This window comes from Nipponia nippon, unplaced genomic scaffold, assembly GCF_047370975.1.
Source record: "Nipponia nippon isolate SJK-2023a ecotype South Korea unplaced genomic scaffold, ASM4737097v1 scaffold_6, whole genome shotgun sequence".
Classification (NCBI taxonomy): Eukaryota; Metazoa; Chordata; class Aves; order Pelecaniformes; family Threskiornithidae; genus Nipponia; species Nipponia nippon.
The window spans coordinates 44,353,256-44,376,784 of NW_028262380.1; the positions used below are offsets into that span (position 1 = coordinate 44,353,256).

General features: G+C 37.7%; 1 long non-coding RNA gene across 1 annotated transcript; it reads right to left on the reverse strand.

Moving 5' to 3' along the window:
- Nucleotides 1-6,773: 6,773 nt before the first annotated feature.
- Nucleotides 6,774-14,467, reverse strand: LOC148051439 (uncharacterized). Its single transcript, XR_015699703.1, has 3 exons — nucleotides 14,308-14,467; nucleotides 12,108-12,192; nucleotides 6,774-6,901 (listed from the first exon to the last, which is right to left on the reverse strand). It is a non-coding gene; the product is annotated as an uncharacterized LOC148051439 (long non-coding RNA).
- Between the last annotated feature and the right edge of the window lie 9,062 nt (nucleotides 14,468-23,529).

The window sequence follows — 23,529 nt, forward strand, 5'->3', positions numbered from 1 at the left end:
TTGTCACACTGCTACAAGGGTACTGTAGCAAAGGTCCACTGAATATGAACTCACACACCATCATCTTTGAAAAGCTGTCTTTTCAAGAACTTTGGGCTTGGATTCAGTATGACTGCAATTATTTGCAGTATTTTTGTTTCCCTTTTATAACTTTCCTAATGAAAGAAAGAAACCCAAAGTGTTTACACGTGTCTCATGTTCTCGATACAGATTGCACTCACAGGCTTACGCTTTGTCTACAGTAGATTTCAGTGATATCCAGCATTGAAAGCCTGGTGAGGTCTCAGCACTCCTCTGTCATGTGTTTGGGACTACCGCAGAGGTTTGGGTCTGCCAGTCCATGTCTTCATGGATGGAGTCTTGGAGGCACTGGGCTTTCTTTGCCTGTGCTGCACTACCCATGACACAGGCAAGTGCCTCTTGGCTTCCAAGCTGCTTTGAGAGAAGGTGGCCAGCGATGTGGGCCGCCACTGTCCAGGCATTTCTTGCAGCAATTTCCTAGTCATCTTCGCTCTCAGGAATGGTCAGGATGGAGAACACCAGCTGGATGAATTGTTTTTGTGGCAGTAGCATCTTGCTTCTGCTGTCCTTCCTGAGGAGCCCTTTGGCTTCCCATCTGTCATATCGTGGATGTATAGTTGTTACAAGATGTGGAAAGGGTCGTGTGGCCTGAAGGCTGGGAGCAGTTGAGAACAGGTTACAAGCTCCACAGCTTGTGAAGGCAGACAGAAAATGTCCTGAGCACTGTAGCCTGGGAAACTTGTGGATGGTATTTCAACTGGAAATCCCAGTGAAGGATGAATTTATAGAATGAGCATCAGAGGTATTCTTCACAAGACTGTGTTATCACTGGAGTGATTTACCCATACCAGGTTTAGATGTGTTAGTTCAGGTAACCACAGTGGTGTAATAGTGAAATAGCCATGCTCCTGAGTGTTTGCTCACGTCCTCTGAAGTGTTTACAACCTGTTCTTAGGGCCATGCTGCCATGGTGACAGGGGTAGCCTTCCTGAGCTAACTGATTTAAGGCCATCATTGAATTGGTGCTAATTTCAACCTCATTAACCAACATTAAATGCTGTGTACTTAGAGAGTTAAATAAATTCTATGAGGGGTATATATAATAATGTACTAATATAAGTGCATTCTGCTTGAAGGCCACCAGCTACAGCTCTTATTCTTTTCATCTACTGTCTGTCTCTGGCATGTAGCAGTATAAACAGACCATGATCTATTCTTGTAAGATAATTCATATGTTTTTCTATACCAACAGCAGGGTTTCATGACTTTAAATACTTACAATACTAGACATATGAAAACTCTTTCAGAATTCAAACAGAAATTGACTGCAGTCATCTTTGGAAGGCACCAACAAACTTGCTATTCCTTGTCCCGTTTTTCAAAGGATTAATGTGGATTTACTAGAACCTTTTATTTGAACCTCAACAGCAACAAACTCAGCTCACAGTTTTATTGATGAAGAGAATACTGTATAATTTTCTCAGTGTGTATCAGTAATAATTGAATTGTTAAAGTAATGTTTATACTGCAAAAATATTTTTTTCTTGTTGTTTTTTCCGAGAAGACCTGAGAAGAACCTGAATAGAAAGCTGGGGTTTATTACACTCTAAATTAAGCTTAAATGACTTATAGTGTCATATTTATAGAACTGTGACTATACTTTTTATATAGAATTTTTATAGAGAATTTAAATAAAGTGACTTACAGCTAGCTGGTTGAAATACATTATTTTCAGGGTTCGTTGCAGTTGTTACACATTAACTAACAGAGTGCTAACAGCTAAGTAAATGTTTGGCAACTGATCAGAAGCTCCAAATGAGGTCATAAGATATGGAGAGGTCCTGGGAGATTACAATTCCTGTGTAGCTCAATGAATTTTGTAGCTAGTAAGCATCCTTCGCAACTTGCAGGCTCTGATCCAGTAGTGCATTTGAGTGTATGTGTATCTTTAAGCTAGTAAGTAGATCCATGAGCTTCACTAAGGCTGCTTGTCTGCTTAAAATTATGTACAGGAATGAATATTTTGCTAGACCAAAGTGTGATAGAATAAATAAGTATTGTTGGGAAAGTTTCAGTATAAAAAGGTGAAAGACTTGAGAACATCTTCATTCAACATGCTAAGTTGCTGCTCATTAATGTATGTGAGCAGCAACTGATTTTCTCTACAAAAAGTGTTGTTTTCTATTTGATTGCAGCTCATGAGATCATAAATACATTTAATGTACTCTTGTTTTATCCTTGACTAGAAATTATCATTATAGCTGACGTGATGCATGCAGAACCATGAAAGTAATGATTTTAGGCTAATAGGCATGTTTCTTATGATGTCAGGCTTAACTGAAAGCCAGCTATTCACCCCCCTAGCCCTGTATTTCAGAGGGAATAGTTTGTATTCACTCCCCATTGTCTCCAGTAGTTTTAATATAATTTGGATTGATGGATTGACTGCATTGCAGTGGCCACTAACTGGAATGGCACGGTAAGTAGAAATGCATAAAAGAAAAGAAGTACATTCTTTAATGAGGTAATTTATAGGAAAAATATCTTCTGAAGTATTTATAAATAGGGGAGAAGATCTCAAAGTCTTTGCACTGGAAAACTGATGACCAGTTCGTAATATTGAGCAAACCTAACAGAAAGGAAAATGTGAGTTATTTGGACATTTGTATGAGGCCCCTCTCCTAGTGAGTGGTAGAGACCACTAAGAATTACTGGTATAAAACACAGAAAAGGAAAGGTGTTTTCTTGAATTTTTTGTTGAAATACTATCAGTTTATTCAGAGTTTCATTATCTCTTCTCTTATCAAACAGGAAATCCTGTCTTTGCTTTACTGCCCCTGAAAGGTAGGCTTATCAACCAGCCATTCTTTGCGTTTGGCTCCCCAAAGTTTCTTCCACTTCTAGTATCTCACAGACTGATTAGCTCTGAAAGAAGCAGGTGGAGACAGCCTGTGTTTAGCACTTTTACACACCATTGGTTATTTTATTTGCGTGAAGACAGAAAAGGTTATTCTCGACTCACTGAGGCTGATAAAAAAGTGGCCTGGTTTTCAATTTGTTCAGGATTCCACTTACAGAAAATATAATCGCTACTCAGAAGGGACCCTGCCTTCAGTGATGTCAGAACCATGTTTAGCAATACTAGCTTTATGGTAACACCAATGGTATTATTAAACATACAAAACCTAGCCACCTGAAGTTAAATATCTTGAACTGGAATGACTTTAGGAATGTGTTTTGGGGTGGGGTATTTTTGCTTGGGTTTTTTTTGTGAAGAAAAAGAGAACAGTCTTCAGTGTATGGTCCTTTTTTTTAATAGATTTTGTTAAAATTCGGGTTTTATTTCTTGATGAAGATCCAGAATGGTAAAAAACAAAACAAAACAAAACAAAAAAAACACAAAAAACCAACCCTTACGAAAAATTCTGTTGACTTAAAAATGCTTTTTACCAACAAAATAATTTAAAAAAAATCTCAGTGACCTTTTTTATAACTAATTTCTCCCACGTTCAATATGTAGATATAATCCCATACTGAGTACCAACCATGATGTAGTGCTGCTTTAAAGGCTCAAGACGAAGCAAAATCCTTGTAATAATTTGGTTGGGGTTTTTTTATAGTTATATTTTAATATTTTTTAGTTGCTTGTAGCTCCCTCGTCCATACAGAAAGGCCAGCAGAAGCAGAAAATGAATCAAATGTGAGGTAGATCATATATTCACTGACTGCGGTAAGACTGTCCCTTTACTTGAAGGAGTGTGTAGGAACATTTGGAGAATTGTGATTTTTAACAAAAAATGCATATTTTATTTTACACTTGTAAATTAAAAAGAATCTTACTTCTGTAAGATGACATAGTTGCTCACCCATTAACTTGGCATCTAAGATCCAGCTTGTTACAGATTTCAAATTTTCACAGCAAAGCTGCTAATTCTTTTCTTGACTTTTTTTTTTTTTTTCTCGTGGTGTTTTCCTTGTCTAACCAGAAGCCCAATGGATATATTCAGATAACATAATAACTTTGTTTCTGATTTCAGTTTATCCTTTAGCTATCTAGTTTCCAGGTGATGAAAGAAGACCTTTTGAAAATTGCATGCTCCTTTCTTTTTTGTTAAGCAATGGAAAGCACACCCCAGTGCTGACAGAGATTGCTTTTGTCTCATTGACATGTACGCATAATTTATACAGCCTTATAAATCTTGGCTTTATGGGACTATGTGTCTTACAAACGAGGTGAAGAGTGTCCCTTTTGGAATGGATTTGTTAATGTTGAGAAAGAGTAATATTCTCTCCCTCTAACCTCTTGACCACCCTTTGGTAAAATAGCGTGGTTTAGAGTTAATGGATTAATCATATGTATAGCAAACATCTTCATTTTCAAAGTCAGTGCAAGTTGACACCTGTATTGTCCTGTATTAAAAATGAGGTGGTGTTTCAGAGAAAAGAAATAGGGAGGAAAAGCTTGGTAGGGTAACTTATAAAGAAAGGCCCACTGTGTTTAACAGAGTAAACTTTGAAAGGCCTTGGCTGTGTTTCTATCTGTTATAGTAGTTATAGACAATTATCAATTTAATAGATATCAGACAATTATATCCCTTCTAAAAACATTTAAGAGATTTTTAGAAACATTTCCATTTCTTTGTATATTTTTAGGTTTGTGCAAAGGGTAGCATCAGTCCCTAATACTTGGGAACTATTAATCCCAAAACTAGCTATAGTGTTTGTATTTCTGTTTTATCCAGATCAATTTAACGATCATCCTGTATGGAGAAAAAGGCTGTTCAAATCAAAATGCATTTTTCTCTATTGTTATGAAAAACTAAAAGAGCCAGGGTGTCCACTTGTTTTAGCATTAGACGGTCACTGCTTTGTCCAGAATTATCTTTGTCTCACAAAAGTGGGGGATCCCAGCATTGCATACTGATGAGAGTAACCCAGTTAATCAGACTGTTTTGAATTAATTCAAAATATGTAAACTTTTTTTTTGTTAAAACAGATTTAACACTAGTATGTTAAATTGCCCTCTGAGCATCTACCCATTACATACATAGCAAAAGACCTTTCCAATATTCTTTACTGAATCATCCAAAAAATGCCAGAAGTGAGCTGCCCCTAAAAAGTAACCGTAAGTGAATATTTGATAGTCTTGTGTAAATGGAAAGTTAGGAAGAAATAAAAACCTTAAACCAGATCTTCTAACCAACATGTAAAAGCAGCAAATCTTTTACTAAAAAAAAACAAACAAACCAAACAAAAAAAAAAAACAACCCAACACTGAGGAAGTAGTTAAGTGTGAATTTTTGTGAAGATTTATTGAGAATGGGACCCGATCTCTTTTTGTCCATCACTTATTTTTAAAAGTAAGTTTGCTACAGTATTGCTTCAGTTTGTTTTAATTGCTCATACACAGCTGGAGGATGTGTCCATTTGCTGTGATCCTTGTTTATACCCAGGAGTTGTGCTGACTTAATCAATTTATTTAGATTCTGCTGTGCGTTGGCACTGCTCCTTTTTGTAACAATAATGGATGATTCAGTGTTTTCTCATAACAACTTAATGCCGATTGGTGTGGTGGGTTGACCCTGGCTGGATGCCAGGTGCCCACCAAAGCTGCACTGCCACTCCCCCTCCTCAGCTGGACAGGGGAAAGAAAATATAACGAAAGGCTCGTGGGTCAAGATAAGGACAGGGAGAGAGCACTCACCAATTACCGTCACGGGCAAAACAGACTCAACTTGGGGAAATTAGTTTAATTTATTACCAATCAAATCAGAGTAGAATAATGAGAAAATAAAAACTAAATCTTAAAACACCTTCCCCCCCACCCCTCCCTTCTTCCTGGGCTTGACTTCACTCCCGATTTCTCTACCTTCGGGGGTGGGGGGGGCAATGCAGTCAGTTCATCACACGTCGTCTCTGCTGCTCCTTCCTCCTCAGGGGGAGGACTCCGCACACTCTTCCCCTGCTCCAGCATGGGGTCTCTCCCATGGGAGACAGTCCTCTGTTAACTTCTCCATCACGAGTCCTTCCCACAGGCTGCCGTTCTTCATGATCTGCTCCAGTGTGGGTTCCTTTCATGGGGTGCAGTCCTTCAGGAACAGACTGCTCCAGTGCGGGTCCCCATGGGGTCGCAAGTCCTGCCAGCAAACCTGATCCAGCGTGGGCTCCTCTCTTCACAGGTCCACAGGTCCTGTCAGGAGCCTGCTCCAGCACAGGTTTCCCATGGGGTCACAGCCTCCTTTGGGCATCCCCCTGCTCTGGTGTGGGGTCCTCCAGGGGCTGCAGGTGGGTATCTGCTCCATTGTTAACTTCCATGGGCTGCAGGGGCACAGCCTGCCTCACCATGGTCTTCCCCATGGGCTGCAGGGGAATCTCTGCTCCGGTGCCTGGAGCACCTCCTCCCGCTCCTTTGTCACTGACCTTGGTGTCTGCGGGGTTGTTCCTCTCACATATTCTCACTTGCTCTCTGGCTACGGTTGCACAGTTTTTTTTTCTCTTTGTTAAACATGTTATTAAAGAGGTGCTACCTCCGTAGCTGATGGGCTTGGCCTTGGCCAGCAGTGAGTCCGACTTGGAGCTGGCATTGACTCCATTGGACATAGGGAAAACTTCTAGCAGCTTCTCACAGAAGCCACCCCTGTAGCCCCCCTGGCTACCAAAACCTTGCCATGCAAACCCAATACAATTGGGTACTAATTTATACAATTCCATGTATTTTGCATTTGATTAGGCTTTGATTTTGTCACAGTTGCTGGTCCTTGGCTATACAAACTCAGAAATTTTCTTTTTTTAGAAGATGGCACAAATTTTGTAACAACCAAACCACCTAACATAGCAGTGGTCCATCCAGCCCCACATTCATCAGAAGTTTATCCTCGATCTGGAAGACCGATAAGAAGCAGGAGAGAAGTGATCAGTCAGTATTAGTTGTATAGGCACCATGGCACCCAGGCAGCCTGGACATGGTCACTGCCTGTTGCTGTAGGTACTGTACAAAAACAAAGTTGAAGCCCACCAAAAACCCACTGTATAATCATAGCATTATTGTGGCTGTGGATGGTATAAGGCAAGACTTACAGGGAAAAGGATCTCTCTTTAGATCAACCCAGTCTCTGAGGAAAGACATGAGTTTTCAGGCACACAAGCCCTACTTTAGGCCTCAGATGGAAGCCAAAATGTTTGATACTAGGAATGAAATAGAGTATTGGTTTTATAGCACAATGTGATTTTTCCCATATGTTTTACCATCACCTAACAGTTTTGCACTTTAGTCTCTGTCCCACAAGAACTAACAATCTTGAATTGTCTCTGCTTACTTATAACCTCTTTTGCTATACCTATTCCAACTTTTTTATTCCCTCAGATTGTCTAATCATTAACATAATTAATATAAACTTAAAGGAAATTGTTCTCAACCTGTGGCTTCTATCTCAAACCTGTCCTAAAGCTTGCCTGTTTCTCCTGCGTACATCTATCAGCCTAATAAAAGGTATCATCCTTTCCTAAATCCTTATCTTTTTATAATGCAAGTGCAAGAAACAGTAGAGAAATGAGGCGGATGATGAAATAATATCAGTAAGTTTAAAAGGCAGTGACCAGCAGTCTATTCTGTTGATTTTCTACCTCTTCAATCAGTTTTGGATGAAAAAAACGCAGCAAAACTAGATATTTATGTTTTGCCAATGGCAGTTTGTTTTAAACAGCATGAGTTACAACTCCCAAAGCTCAGTTTGTTTGGCATTTTCTAAAACAAACAGAAGCAAAAAGATGGAAAGTGGTTTTCGTCAGTTTTGTGTGCATTGAAAAAAAAAACAGTGGCTGAATACATTCAATGACTATCAGAGGCATATTTGCTCTGGTGTAGCAATTGTGTAAGCCCTAGCAAAGACAGGTGAAGAGATTTTTATACTGTGATAAAACCTCATTCAGAATAAGAGCTCAGAGGGCAAGGTCAAAAGTCCTGATTATATTAGCAGCCGAGTACCTCTTCAGCTTAGGCTTTTATTACTGAGTATTGAAATATGGCTCCTAACCCTTCTAATTAGATGTGCTGCTCATCTATAAGCATGATCACACAGAGGCAGCCATACGGACTAGTGTGGCTGGATGCAGCCAAGGCACACATGAGTGGCTGCCCACGTCGGTCCTTTATGCAGTTCATCAGGGGCTACTTGTGCCTTGAGCTACTGGGCTAGAAGTGCCCTCAGGAGAAGAGGTAAGGGAGTTCAAGCTTCCCTGGCTTCCAGACCATTGAATCCTCTCTTGAATAGATAAGGTCTCTTCCCAATCTGCCCTCACTATCTTGAGTTCATGTCTCTCATTTTACTGTTTTCCCACAAGGCGCTCTCTGCTGCTTCCTTCATTTTCCTCAGGAGTTGTCTTTTTTGCTTGCTTTTTCTAAAGAACTCCCTAACAGTACTGTTACAACTAGTGCCAGCTTTGCTTTTTCCTCTGCGTAATATAGGGCAGCACTCTGTGGCTTGTATCCAGAAAGCAGTATAGCTTGGGTTATATAGGCTCTGCTTTCCAGCTAATAAACCTTGCCACTCAACCAGGCTAATGCGACCTCGCTACTTGTAGTTCAAGTGCTTTCTTGATCAGACCTGGGTTGGATACTTCTGCATGGTGCTCCACAGCGCCGGGCAAACATGCTTTTAGCTGAAGAGATCATATTCTACCCTTCAACCTTTTCTCAGCTGCTGTCACTTAGACCTGTCTACTCCAGAACAACATACTAAAGAGCATTGCTAGCCTTCTAACATGGCTGCAGTTTTATCAGCAGAGAAGTATTTTCTAATGACATTGCTATTTCATTATTCTGTAGTGGAGCTATTTTGATAAAAAGTTACATTGTCAGTCAAAATAAAATACAGCAGTAAAATTTAGGCATTGGTAAATTTTAGCAGCATCTGCTGAACAGCTTTCTAAACAGCTCTTGCAATGTGGTTTCTAAGTACTTGAGATATTAAAAATTGTGGGAAAAACTGCTCTGTAAAGCAGCCCTGTAGTCATTGTCCATGCCAATATGTGAAATGCTTTCTCCAAAACTATATTTCAAGTAGGGTAGGAATTTGTGGCTGTGTCATAAACTGTTGTATGTGTGATTAGTTGGATATTTTAAATTTTAGATTTTCAGTCTAAGCATCTTGTTTGACGGTGGCTGGCAGATAAGAAAAAAAAATAATTGTGAGAATGGACTTAGCTGTAAGGCCATCTTGTCATAGCACCTGGTTATGCTGGAGACAACTGATAACCACTGACCATCTTGGTGGAGGTAAGGTGAGCAGAACCACAGTGGGCCACAGAAGGTGTTGTAAAGGCTGGCTTATCACAGACAGTCCCCAGCCATGTGAGCTGTGGAGGGGTGTTACTAATGAGCAAATACAGTCACTTTAATCTGTGAAACTCTACAATTTCAAGGCTATGCACACCAGAATAAGCTAGAGGATCAAGGGCAGAATTCTAGTTTGTCCATTTTTTTGTTACTGCTTGGTCATGAGTTATTACATTCTTATCACTGAGGTCACTGAAGACACTTGAGGCAAAACATTACATGCTAATTTTCTTTGTTTTGTTTTTTTATGGAGCACTGCGATTCTGTCTTAGATTCCTCTTTATTATATTGTTAATAACTCACATACACAAGGCATATATTTAGTACTTTGTGAATATGTATGAAGACAATGTCTTTATCCTGAAATTCTTGATCTGCTAAAATTCGAAGTTGTAGTTCAGCATACTCAAAAATTTGGTTTGATGTCTTAAAAGCAACCCTTAAAATCTTATTAGGTTCACAAATCAATGCCCATTTGAACTGAATGTTTGGAACTGGAGGTAGTTTAAAACAACCTTCTGTCCTTAGCAAAGGGAAGTCAGAACTTGGCTAAAAGTAAAATTTGTACATTTGCAAAGATTTCTCAACAAGTGTTGAATTACTAAGGCACTGAACTTTTTTTTCTCACTGTATGCAACCTACATGGCATCAGTTTCTGGTAACTGCCAATGGATTACAATTTTTTATACAATTGCATTTCCTCTGTTTTGCAGCCCACTGAACTTTTTTGGGGGGTTGTGTGTTTTTTTTGTTTTTCTTTTTTAATACTCAGCATAGGCAACTAATTCAGACAAAAGGACAGTAGCAGATGAAAGACAAGGACACTTCAAAAAGAGTCTAAATGTGGGAAAAAAAATTTAAACCAAAAAGGTTAACAACTCAAAATCTAAGACTGCTGGAAATCACCACAATTTCAATTACAGGTGTGCAATACTGTCATGGTCACTAGGGAACTGTCCAGCTTCAGTGGAGCTGTGGTTGCTCTCAGGCCTCATTTCAGTGGGCCAGCATTGCTCAATAAGGCTGTTAAGGCATGTAGCCAAGGGCTGGTTGCTGAAGAGAGATCAGTTTAAGCACTTGCTTAACAGCCTTGCTGTATGAGAACTTTCAGTCTGAATCTGCAAGTACTGATCTGGCTTCCTTTGCAAAGTTTTGACCAGTCCTAATTCCCTTCAGTGGCAAAGGTATGGAGGCATTGTCAAATATGTGACACAGGCTCTTGGGGAAGACTTTTTAAGGTCCATGCACCTTTCTGGTGGTCACCCTCCTAGGTAGTAATGCTATGAAGAAAGGGAATAGGGTTCTGTAAGAGAAACAGTGAGAGAGTGGAAAAGTTTTATCACAGATTACATGAGCCTTAACCACCTTCTGAGGAAAGAGGGGGCTATTCAGTATAACTGTTATCTACAGCCAATTCAGCTAAGCAAATACATACCAACACTTAGGTAGTGGGGCCACCTGTCACCAAAACACCAAAAGCTATCTCCTTGAAATAATACTGTTTTTTAGATATCCACCTGAACAAAATAAATACTTTAAAAGCAAACAACACATGAATATAAATTGCTCACAACAGGAGCCATGGACTTCTTTCCCTACAACAGGAAATTGATAAAGACACATAATATAAGAAAACTAGTTGAGAAATGCCATTTGTATTCCCACTGCACTTTTTATGTCCTCTCCCACTCACAAGTCTGTAGGAGATATTTGAGAGGAAGAAGAGAAGTGCAATAAGATAAGAGATGTTATGAATGCAAAAGATAAAGAAATTGACACTTTGATGAAAGGAGATAACTAAAACACCCATAGACAGGTTTTTGCCAAAAACAGGAGAGGAAAAAAAAGGGTAGAGAATTTGATGAGCTCTAAAGAATGAGGGGATGTTTTACTTTCTTCAAGCACTGAGCTCACTGTGCTATGAATGAGCAGCACTGGATGCTTATGTCTCTACTGGCTTTACTTGAGCATGCAGAATGTATACATCAATTGCTTTTTAATCAAGAGGGATATCTTCTTCTTTCTCAGTTTCTCTTTCTCTTTATAGTGATTTTTTTCTCTGCTAGAATGTCTTCTTCCATGTTTTTTAGTGTTGCTGAGTTTGTGTTCTTGGATTTGCTGAGGTTGGTTTTGTTCACATGACAAAAAGGGAAGCTGTTTTGCTTGCCAGTTGTGCTTTCTTCAATGCTGATGGTGGCAATAATAATGGCACCACTGTCAGGGAAGTGCTATGCCTGGCTGAATTTTATGAAAAGCAAACCAAAGAAGCATAACGTTTGCCTGTTGCATGTGTTTATGAGCAACTGTTTAGCCAAGGATGGCAGTACAAAAGCTTTCACTGAAGACTTCAAAAAAAAGTCTAAGAACCTAGAGAGACAGACTAAGAGCCAAACTGGAAAGAAAAAGAAGTCTTAAACATCTAAGACTCATTTAAGTGATGCAATGAAGAGACGTAGTTCTTGTACTAAACAAAAGAACTCCAATGTAATGGCTCCTTCTTTAGTACAAGATCATGAGTAACTACTGATAAAAGAGATAGACAGTTGAGTAAAAAACAGCATCCAAAACCTATTTTTCTTGCCTGATTTCCTGCTTTCTCTTCATCCTGCTTTTTTTTCCTTCCCTAATCCCTCTATCCATAATTCTTTTTTTTTTTTTAATTTTATCCTTCCTCTCTGTCCCTTATTATGTGACTCGATCTCTCATCTTCCTTCCAGACTTTATTCTTCTAGTCATGCCCTTGTTTTCTTACCATTTTCTGTAACTCAGTTAGAACATACAAAGGCCACAGCAGCCACAGTAGCTTATGCTATCTCCAGTAGCTCTGCTTCAGGGTCCTGAAAGAAGAAGTAAAAACAAATCTCCAAGTTTGTGCCAGCTTGCCGTGTGGCTATGCAGATATTTGTACTTCATTCAGTGTTCATTCTTTAAACTCATGTGTTATAGTTCAAAGATGAGCAGTGTTATAAATGTCAAGAAGAAGGGAAGTTTAAAGAATGTTTAGGAAGAGCCAATTTTTGGAGTTTTTGTTTTGAAGTTAGGTCAGTCCTTGAATTTCTACTTTTAAATCTACAACCAAAAAGTGTTCAAAATAAAAAAAGGAGTTTAAATCAAATAGTGGCTGAAAGCTAGTTACTTAAATATCAGCAAATTTTCTTGAAAACCATAAATGAAACAGATGTAATTTGTAACAGTTTGACACATCTTAATAAATACAGTAGTTATAACAATTCCACAACTCTTTTTTTATATACAAAAATACAGTAATTTACATTCTTTCAGTATCAGTTTGGATTTTAAAAGGGAGAGACAGTGTTACCCTGTACTATCATTCAAGCTATACAATTCATGTAAACTCAAGGATGCAAAAGGATCTGAATGCTTGTCTGAGACGGGTAGAAAACAGGAAAAGATGCTGTTAAAATAGGGAAACGTTTTCCTGAGTGTGTAGGCATCCTATGGAACTCATTCCTGCAGAAAGTTAATGATTCATAGATGCTATGACTGGTTTTGAGATGGTTAGCTATGAAAACTACGACTACAAATGTATCTGGCTGAAGACTTCATGTCTGAAAAGGACTTTCTGCACGTGCATGCATAATTGGTTCAACGCATTACAATGTTAATAGCAGTATTCTGAAACAACTGGTGATGGGTAATTTTAAGAGGTGCTTGATGTTCTAGCATGGGAAAAACATGTAGTATGGGAAAAACGTGGATATTTGCTGTAGAGAAACCTTTGTTTCAAATACCATATTTTAGCAGAAAAACTAACAGTCTCAAAATTATAAAGCACGCATACAATAATTTAAAAGATGGCAAGAAAATCCATACTTTTTACTAAAGGGTTCTAAAAAATACATTTGCAAGAATGGAGTAGTAATTAAAGGATGAGAAAATTATCTAAAATTTCATAAACATTTTGGTAAAGTAAAACAAATATATTGTATTAAATATATAACACAGCAAAAACCACTGAAGTCTTTCATATCAGCTCTGGAAATAGTGAAAATTTTACTAAATGTTAAATAAAATGCATCCTTGTTGATTGCTTCCTCTGTGCAGAAGGAAGTCACAATTTCTTTTCTCCCAAACAATAGTATTTTTATTATCTAGGCTTATACAGTTGTAAAACTAATGACTAGGAGTAATGATGAATAATACAAAATGTTTACTGAAGCCTTATAAGGGCAATAAATTCACAGGGTCATTCTCCAGGAAGGAGCAGTGATTGCACATTGAATGAAATGGATGTTCCATTCAGAACAGTTATTTTCTCAGATTTTTAACATTAATCAAGCTTGGTTGAGAAGGTGTTTCAGCAGAGTTTTGTGTTGATTGCTGACATTAAAATGTGCATTCATTTGAGATCTTTCTTCAGTAATAATATCAACCAAGGAATGTTGGATCTGACAATTGCCTCTTCTACTTGCTCCTAGTCTTCAATAATAAGGCAAAAAAGACAACAAAAATAGTTGGTTTGCCCTACTTCATAATAGCTGGTCTCCTCTTTTCTCTTTGCAGCTACTACAAAACAAACTGAGAGCTAATATCACCATCCTGTCCCCTATGTAGCTATGTTTTTGTGCTATATTTTAGGCTGTTTTCTAAAAGCTCAGTCTGTCTGTTGATGCTGAATATACCTGTAGTGTTTCTAAATGAAGTCTGCAATTCTGTTGCAATCTCACCTTTACAAGGCTTGCTTTTTTTTTTTTCCTGCTATTGTGCCTGTTATATGTGTTATGTGCACCGCTAGTTCCATTCTTGTTGATTAATAGGGTCTTGGGAAGAGGAGGAGGAGGAGGAAGGAAGGAAGGAAGGAAGGAAGAGGCGGAGGAGGAGGGAGGAAGAGGAAGAGGAGGAGGAAGGAAGAGGAGAAGAATTACTAGGTACCTGAAAGCACCTATCCATATCATAGCCCTTTAATACCTTTGTAAATATGTTTTTCTTACCTTCACGTTCCTCGCCATAACTTGAAAGCAGACACCAAAACGCTGTGTCATTAGCACTGTACTTTCATCTCTTTCAGCCTAGAGCAATAACATCATAAAATTTCTGTCTGTATTATTGTCCTTTGCTTCTGCTAATCTTCCTTAGCAGGGCTGTAAATAACACCGCTCAGATTCCCTTTAAAATAGAAACCTAAATGAAAAAGAGAGAGGGAAAATCTGCAAATAACTCCTCCCAAGGCCATGACCTCCTCCATCTATCACAACCAGAGCAGGTAGATAAGGAGGTTTCATGTGAAAGCAACCATTCAGAGTGACTACACATTAAATCAACTTGTAGATCAAGCTTTGACAGGTGCTGATATGAAGGCCTGGCAGAGGCCACATGGGAACTGTGTGCTACATATCCATTATTTTCCTGGTTCCCCAGGATAGCTGAAGAAAGCAGAAAAGATGAAAATCTTCCATCTCTATGAGCAGTTCTTCACTCCCTTCTCACTAATGGATGTGCAGCTCTTCTGGAGCATTACTGTGTTCTCAAGCCATAATATTTCACTCCAAATAATCTTCTGCTTGAGAAAAAAATACACTGAGGCATAGAGCCAACAGTTGAAGTGCTATGTTTTCATCAATTATAATTTCAGTTACTACTTTGGGCTTGCATCCAAGTGTAAATTGGTAATGTTTTATGCAGTTTCCACATTAATAGGTAGTTAAATGGTACATCTAATAAAACAAAGATAAAATTATTGAAATGGTAAGGACATTTCTTTGATGTACAGTTCAAAACTTTCTATGCTTCTTTTTTGTGCTATATTAAAACAATATGACCTTTACTACAGTCATCATCCCATTATAGAAATGAGCAAACATGGAGAGAAATAAAGACAATCTCTTACCAACAAACCCTGCCACCCAGAAAAAATATCAGGTTTCACATGCTTTTCAAATTCGTTTCACCCAGTTGAAAAGATCATACCTTTGAATCTGATAAATTACTTCTTCAGGGAGAACTGTTATGAAGAAGATAATGGATAGATTAAAAAAAAATTAGAAAATGCACATCAAAGAGTAATCTCAAAGTCTAAATGCACAGTAGTAGCCCAAAAGGAATACGCAAACAGACTTTAATCTTTCAGCATGACTGCTTCCAGGTCTGATATGAATTCAACTCTTTAGAGTTCGAGTATGTGAAACAGAGTAAAATGTCAAATTTTAGGGCTGAGTACTTTGGCTGAATTCTAACAAAGTAGGTAAGCATATTAAGCTTCAAGTTTTTGTGCAGCTACACTAACTACGTACATTCACGAAATCATGCACTGTCCAGCAGCTTGCTGAACTTAGTGGTTTTTTTTTTTTATCAGGAGTGCACTTTTAAAGTGAATATTGCAATCATTCCCATTTATGTGCTTTACTTCATGTCATGAAGCAGTATCAGAAATTGCAAACTGGATTCTTTTTTAACTAATTATGAACTGAAGATTAGTACAACAGATGAAGTCCAGCTGCTAATGGGCATTCAGTTCGCGGAAGCTGGTATCAACTGGTCTGAGTAAACGCTCCGGAGACGTATGTTGGTGCGTTCTCAGCACCAGCTGTTTTGCTCAATAAGCCTTCTCCCATTGGGCTGCGCCACTTGCTCATGCAGGTGTAACCTCAGTCTTCTGAGTTAGAACTTTGTCTTTTGGCAGTCAGTCTAGTTCTCAGGATTTAAGGACAAAAGTGAGCATATTCCCTTATAGTCCAGGGCACCTCAAGAGTGAGCCTCAGAGAAATTTCAAAAATAACGAGGAGCCTAGGTACCTTATAGAAAGGGATAGGAAAAGCCCAGCAAGGGTGGATTTTTTAATTCATACAGAATACTCATTTTATCATTGGTCTGCCTTGATCAACCTCAAAAAATGATACAGTTTATAAAGTTAGAGATTATGGCACAGAGTGCCAGTATATATGTGTGTTTGTGTGGACTGTGTGTTGCATGGCTTCAGTATCACTGTACTTTATGAGGGTTGTTAGGAAAGGAATGAGAATACACCCTGAATTCTTTCATTTAAAAATAAGTGAATGCTATTTTTAGCATTTTAATATTACCTTTCTTTAGAATATGTAAACGTATAGTCCCATGAATTTACTTCTGTCAATTATAATTTAATAAATACAAGATTTACATGTATCACATAAAACAAAGAAAAAAGCTACACTGTGTAGCTAAACCCTCCAAAAAACTCACTCAGCCTAACATATAGAGTTTGGTTCTTAGCTGAATTAGAGAGTTATACTACTTATGTCTAAGCTCTTTCTTGTTTTGTGGCTTCCTCTTTCTTCTGTGTTGTGTTGCAACGTCATCTTAGAAGATACTATTGCTGGAATTAATCACTTCTCCATATACTAGAGCACTGGCATCCTGAATTTGTTACATCAAAGGATATTGACTGAGAAGACAAATAATTAAATGACCCGTAACACAGGTAAATGATACTCTTGGGATCAAAGGGATCGCCTATGAATACTGTGTGCTGCTCTGTTCTGCCAGTTGTAGAAAGTGTCATTTGGTTGCAGTGACTGTAGTGAGGTAGCTTTTGTCAGTCCTTCAAAGTGAGGGTTTTCCAAACAGGATCTTCCTGTTTGTTTTCCTTGTTTGCTAATTGTTCAGAAAATACTAAGATGAATGTAAGACTTGGTCAAATATCAATTCATATGACATGGCTGCATGTCATTAGTACCTGCAGGCTAGGCTTCTGAACCACCTTCAAGTGAAAGGGAAGATGGTCACCAGTAATCTGTTTTGGAAATGGCTGGAGATGGCTGACTAAGAATTTCCAGGTGCAAGAAAATAGTATGAAAAATGTATTACCTTTAAATCTTATGTTGAACCAAGACCATTGTTTTTAGTCTTCTTTGAAAGTGAGTTAAGCTTAAAATGTTAAAATCACCCCTCTTCTAGTACAAGAGTGCCCATGTAGAAAGTTAGTGTAGAACAGCTACTGTAGCTGTAGCTTAGACTGTAAGAGCCTGGTTGCATAGAAATGCATAGAAATGTAATGTGCCTTCTTTAAGTATGTTTTGCTAAGAATCATGGATGTGTCTGTCAGCACCTCTGTCCTCTCTTCCTTTACTCATTCCTCACTTTTTTTGAGAATAAAGATCTTATTCAGCTGTCAAGGTTAATACTTTACATATCATTAGCTTTGAACTAGGTTGGATATTTCACTGTGATGCAAATAAATCACAAAACTAAAAATCTACATGAGTATTAGAAAGCAGAAAAAATATCTGTGCTGTGAAGCACTCATTCTTCATGTTATAGCTTCTCTGATTATGATGGATAAGAGCTGCTCTCCTGCAGCAAAATAATTTGAAATACATATATATATGTGTGATATAATATTTAGAAGAATAATAAATTAAAGGTATTGCATTTGTCTAGAAGCTGATGGCTGGATCACCAGCTACTATAAATTTACCTGCTGCTATTGAGAGTCAGAGATACTACTAAATGACTCAGTACTAAGAATCAAAACCTGAATATGTTGCCTGATAATATAAAAATATTTCAATTCAAAATGAAGTAGAAGTCTATAGCTGCAAGAACTTTTGGAAGATTTACTGTCTGTTATAGTAAAACATATATTCAGGTATACGTATAAATAATTATCTCATATGGATTTCAACTGTTAGCCTACTATATACAAATTCTATACTGCTGCAATGGTGATCTGGTATGATTAATTCTTTATGCAATTTCACATAAAATAATTGTTCACAAACATTTGTTTTCTTTCTAACTATTTTTTATTACCTCATTAAAGTTTATGGCTTGGATCCACATTTTTGATGAGGTACTTTCCATCACTTTTTAAAATTAACTTTCTCAACTAATGGTGTACTTTCTTTTCTGCTTCTTACTGTTAATAACCTACTAAAGCTTAATAAGGTGAACAACAGTCAGCAGGAACTGCACCTATCAGTCAGTGCAGAAATAGTACACTTTATGGATAGAACTAAGGAGCAATAGCCACTAAATCTCAGAATAAGAAAATAATTACTTCACCTATACGGTGTCTGTACTGGAAAGGATTGCTTCTCCTTTGGATTCACTCTTATGGGAGTTTTTAGTAAAAAATGAATTAACTTCAGCTCTGAGGATGTGGCCATTAGGCTGAATAAGTCACTCCCAAAATTACAGTTCCTCTTCTCTAACTTATGCTGTGAGCAGGAGCAGGAACAGGCCATTAAGCCTAAGTTGTCCCCTAACTGAATTCAACTGTAAAAAATGTCCAGACTTCGATAGAACCAGATGTACATTATAGGAAAGATTTGTCTAAAGCCAGGATCTCTACTTGGGTTCTCTACAGCTGGAAAACTGTACCATATGTGACAGAAAATGGCATTGTGTCTGGCAGGAGAAGGAGAATACTCAAGAAGTGCAGAAATTACCTGCAGGAAGGTTTACAACTGTTCAAGGTGGAAGATAGCGTGTCGTCCTCTTACAGAGCACAAAAAATAGGCATAAGTAGAACAATATCTCTGAGTTGTGGATAGCAGTAGAAGAGAGCACAGAATTTCAGCCTGGTAAAGTATAACTGCGTGTCACTAGTGAAAGGTTTTCTTCTTTACTGTGCATGCATGGTTGCTTCCTGTCTCTTAATGGTTAGGCAAGTAATTAGGTGAGGATTGTATGGTACCTTTAATGTTTCAGTGGCTTTTATAACTACAGACCATTAAAATTAGTTTTGTTGTGACTGGGCAATAATGTAAGAAGTGATTTTACCTCTGCACTGTGGTATCTGCCAACACATCTGTGAAAGACTCAGTCTTTGCCTGTACAGGAAGGTTAAGTTGCTTTACTATGAAATGTTTCTAAAGTAATACAACTCCTGTGTGGATATTCTTATTTCAAAGTAGTTTCTTCACAGTTCAGCTTACACATGTTTGCAATCAGATTCTTAACTAAAAACGATCCAAAGTGTAGGACGATCAGTTCAGAGGCTCTCTTCATGTGGAAAGAAATTTCTTTGCAGTATTTAATGTTACTTTTCGTGTTAAGACAGCCTTCAAGAGAAAGTTGAAATTAATCCCTGTCTAATAGCATCTTCTGTTTGCAATAGCAACTTCATAAGCAAGAAGAACACGGTACTTTTACACAGTTATACCTCTTCTCATTGTGGGGCATTTTACTGTCTATACCAGAGTTACCTGGTATCAAATCCTGGTATCCTTTCCCCCTTTGCAAGAGGGATTATAAATCTTCATATAGCTATGTCTCACTTAGCATGCAAAGTAGGACACAGCCCACCGAAAACATGGATTGAGAACATGGACATAGATTTTTTTAATTCTGTAATTTAATTAGTACACATGAATTTTTTGAAAATACACTTACTGTGCTGGGAGGTTGGTCCCATATATCTTCTATTAGTTAAAAGACTGGAAAATTCACTGTAGTTCTGTTTAGAATATATGCAAAAATTTGGACTGTAATTCACAAGAAGGATTGAATGTGTGTATTTTATTCGGATCTTCCAAGACACGATTCTGAGTTGTTAAGTGATCTCTTATCTCTGTGTCAATGCAGAATATTTTTTTCCTGGATGTATCTCCCTGCAAACATGAGTTGTTTTGGATGAGAACATCAGATGAGGAAAAGTGGGTTTTTTTAATCAAAATAATTGCTTTGTAGATTAAATGTCTTCAAAGCAATAATTTTAAAAAAATAATTGAATTAATTAAAGACCAAAGAAACTCCATTTATGAAGAAACTCCATTTACTCTTGCTTTTAAATAAGAAGTGCTAGAATCTGGATCCTTGTTAGGTTGATTCATTCCAGAATGACTTGTAAACAGCTCATGAAACCACAAATGTCTAGTAGAGTGTTTTCTCTTAGAAAACTTTGTTTACATAGAGATATTCCACTAAATATGTTGATATGACACCTGAAGATAAAAACAATTATTTCTTTAATGTAATGTTATATGTTCTTTCCTTACTGAAGTACTATTGAGTTGAAGGAAAATATTAAAATAGCGGACCTATAAAATGTCATTCACCTGGTCTGTGGGTGGCTTATTGACTATGTTATATGTGTTCTCTGAACACACTTTAAAAAAATAATTTGATGTTTAAGCAAGGCAGAAGGTATTTCCAGCAAAAACACTATATTTTGCTAATTTTTAAATTTTGCTAATTTTTAAATTAACTTCCCGTTTTATTTTATTTCACTTGTTTGACCATGTTTTCATTACTAGTAACATTTAATGAGCTCTCGGAAGGTTAATACTTTTTTTTGCATTGAGAGAACTTGCTGGAATAAAACGAAGTGGTTTATTATTTAATCCGTTAATTAAGATATGGAAAGATTTTATGATACAAATCTCTATGAGCCACTTCTCTTGAGAGGCAATGACTCCCAATGAGGTCCTGCACATACCACAGACATTTCCATGTGCAAGACCAAACTGGACTCTTACTTCTGAATGATGGTTTTCTTCCAGGTCAGAGTTAAAGAGGTGCCGACTACTGAGACACCTTTGTCTTCCCCAGAAGCAGGATGTGACCAATCACTTTTTAACTCGGTGAGAAAAGGGAATCGGGATGCAGCTGGCCATGAGACACTGTCTCTCAGCTGTTGCACGCTTCCTGCTCTGCACTCAATATCTGGCCTTCGTGGGTTTCTGAACCAGGCTGCGGGAACGCAGTGGGAAGCTCTTCTGTGTGAAGCACCAACTCCCACTGAGTTCCTGCAAGCAAAGCAACATGTTGTCCAAAGTTGTTAATATTTTCTGCTTATTATAAAAAGAGTGGAATAATGTATTTTACTGTAGGAGGCTTTGACAAGGTCTAAACTGGAAAAGTGTTCCTAGAATTGCCTACCATTACCAAAAAGCAATTGTAATTTAGATATCAGTTTTCATAGTGAATTGATTTGTTTTGAGAAAACCATTTTTGTGCAGCATAAGCTGTATACATATTAGACCTCAGGCTGACAAAAAATGTCTTGACAAAATATGAAATTATCTTTCTAGCAAATAGCTCTAACATTGATTTGGTCATGGATTAATATGCAGCCTGATTAATTTTTAAATTAATGATTAACATACATTTGGGAGGGGGTAACAGTTTCATCTAAGAGAGAGAGTTTAATTTCTTAGAGATCAAATAGATTGGGATTCCCAAGGATCTGCCTTTTTGTCCCTCCTGCTATTTCAATGTCCCTGCTGTGGGGAGGACAAGCAGGGGAGTCAGGAAACATCAGGAAAGGTAGCTAGGGATGAAGACAAACCAGTGTGCAGCATCACTGGAGAAGACAGGGAATTTAGCATGCAGCAAGACTTGGAGCTCTCTGCTGTAGGTAGGGAGAACATTGCAAGCTGGCAGAACATCTTAGGAGAAGGCGGGGGAAAAGTATGCCTGATATGGAAAAACAAGAATTATTGGGCCCTGCATTAATCCTTCATTCCATATAATAGCAAAAGATCAAATGCATGCATTCTGATGATCTTCGGAAACTGTTGAAAATCTCTGAAAGGCACTTGTCTTCTTTTTCTAAAAAGATATGGTATGATATGGGATAAAACAGGGATTTGGGGTTAATGTTAGCTATCTGACAGAATAAGACATTCTTTTTACTTTCCTGAAAAACACTGACAATCTGGAAAGCATGCATCATAATTAGGCTGCTCAGCAACGGTCATCTGAAGCTTTGTCATACAGCAAGGTCAATTGCTTGATATTTTTTAGTCTTGTCACTGTGGTGAGGAATGAAATGAGTTCTCCTTTCCTGTATATGTTATACCTTGTAGCCCAGCCCAGAGCTCTTGCAGTCATCTGCTAATATGCAAAAGGGAGTCTTCTAACAATTCGTCTATGAACTACTTTGTCCTTCCCCTTGCTTCTTTTTACTTGTGGGCAGAAGAGGCAGTGCTGGTGTAGTACTGGTATTTGAGACCTAAGCAAATGGGTAGGATCCAAAAACTGAATAACTGCAGAAATGCTTTGTCTGCGAGTCAAGAAGGATCAGTTCCAACCTCAGCCTTTGAAGTTCAGCAGATCTTCCAGACTTTAGGGAGAAAGAGGCATTGCTTCATTAGCCATACCTGCTCTATGAAGAAATGGAGGACTTCGGTATCAAGGTTGAGTGAGGCACCTTTCAAGAGCAGCAAATCAACCTAATTTTTGTAAAGCATACTATAAACTTTCTAAATATCTGAAATCAAAAGCAATACTTGAATATAGATGCCATTATACTGGAGAATTTAAAAAAAAATATTTGCCTGATACTTTTCAGTCAGCTTCAGCAGCTTATTAATATTAATGTAAATTCAGTAACTACTATAGTACTCTACAGTTTCGTTGTAGAAATATTATCTTCTAATGCTGATGTTCTGTTGACTAAACAGATAGAAAAGTAAATACATGGCTGTTAAACATACTTTATACTTGACTGAAAAACATGGAAGAAACCAAACGTAGCTTCTGAATTTAAAGTTTGTCCTTTTGGAATTTAGAGCAGATGTGCTCTGTAAAAAAAGCCCTGGTAGTTTTATTAAGGCCATGAAGTCGGGTTGTAAAAAGGTGCTGAAGCAGCTTCATGGGTCTTGGTTCATTAACTCTAATTGTCACGTCTGGATTCCATTTGATGGACGATCAGGTCCTTCCTTTCTCATATCCTTTTTCTCACTATCTTCAGGTGACCAGCTTCCAGAGCTACCTCTTTCAGTAGTATTTCCAACAGTGGGCCTGGGTAATATTCTAAACCACTTCAGTCATACTTGAACGTGTCTTTTTCTTGTTGGATTTGATCCTTTTCTTGTCCACTTCCTGTGTGGAGCTTTCCTCTGGAGAGAATAGAGCCATAATTAATTATAAGCATTTTAAATTTTGAGAGATTATGTTACATAAAGGTTTTCCTACTTGACAAGACTTATTTTTGGAGGTCGGAAAATTCTTACATACATTAAAAATAGAAAATGTAAAAGCCTTATCAAGCACCAAATATCTTCTGATTTCAGGCTTGATATGAGGGAGTGAAGAAGCAATGTTTTACATACCACCCACGTAAGACAACTACATAATTTATAGTATGTGGCCATCTGTGTGTTTTCCAAGTTCTTGTTTCTTTATTAGACTTAACTGTGTGCCAAAAGCAGAACATTAACTCTATGGGCAGTGGAAAAGATATGGAATAAGTAAAGAATGTTCCTCCCTTTATTTCAAGCTCTTTATGA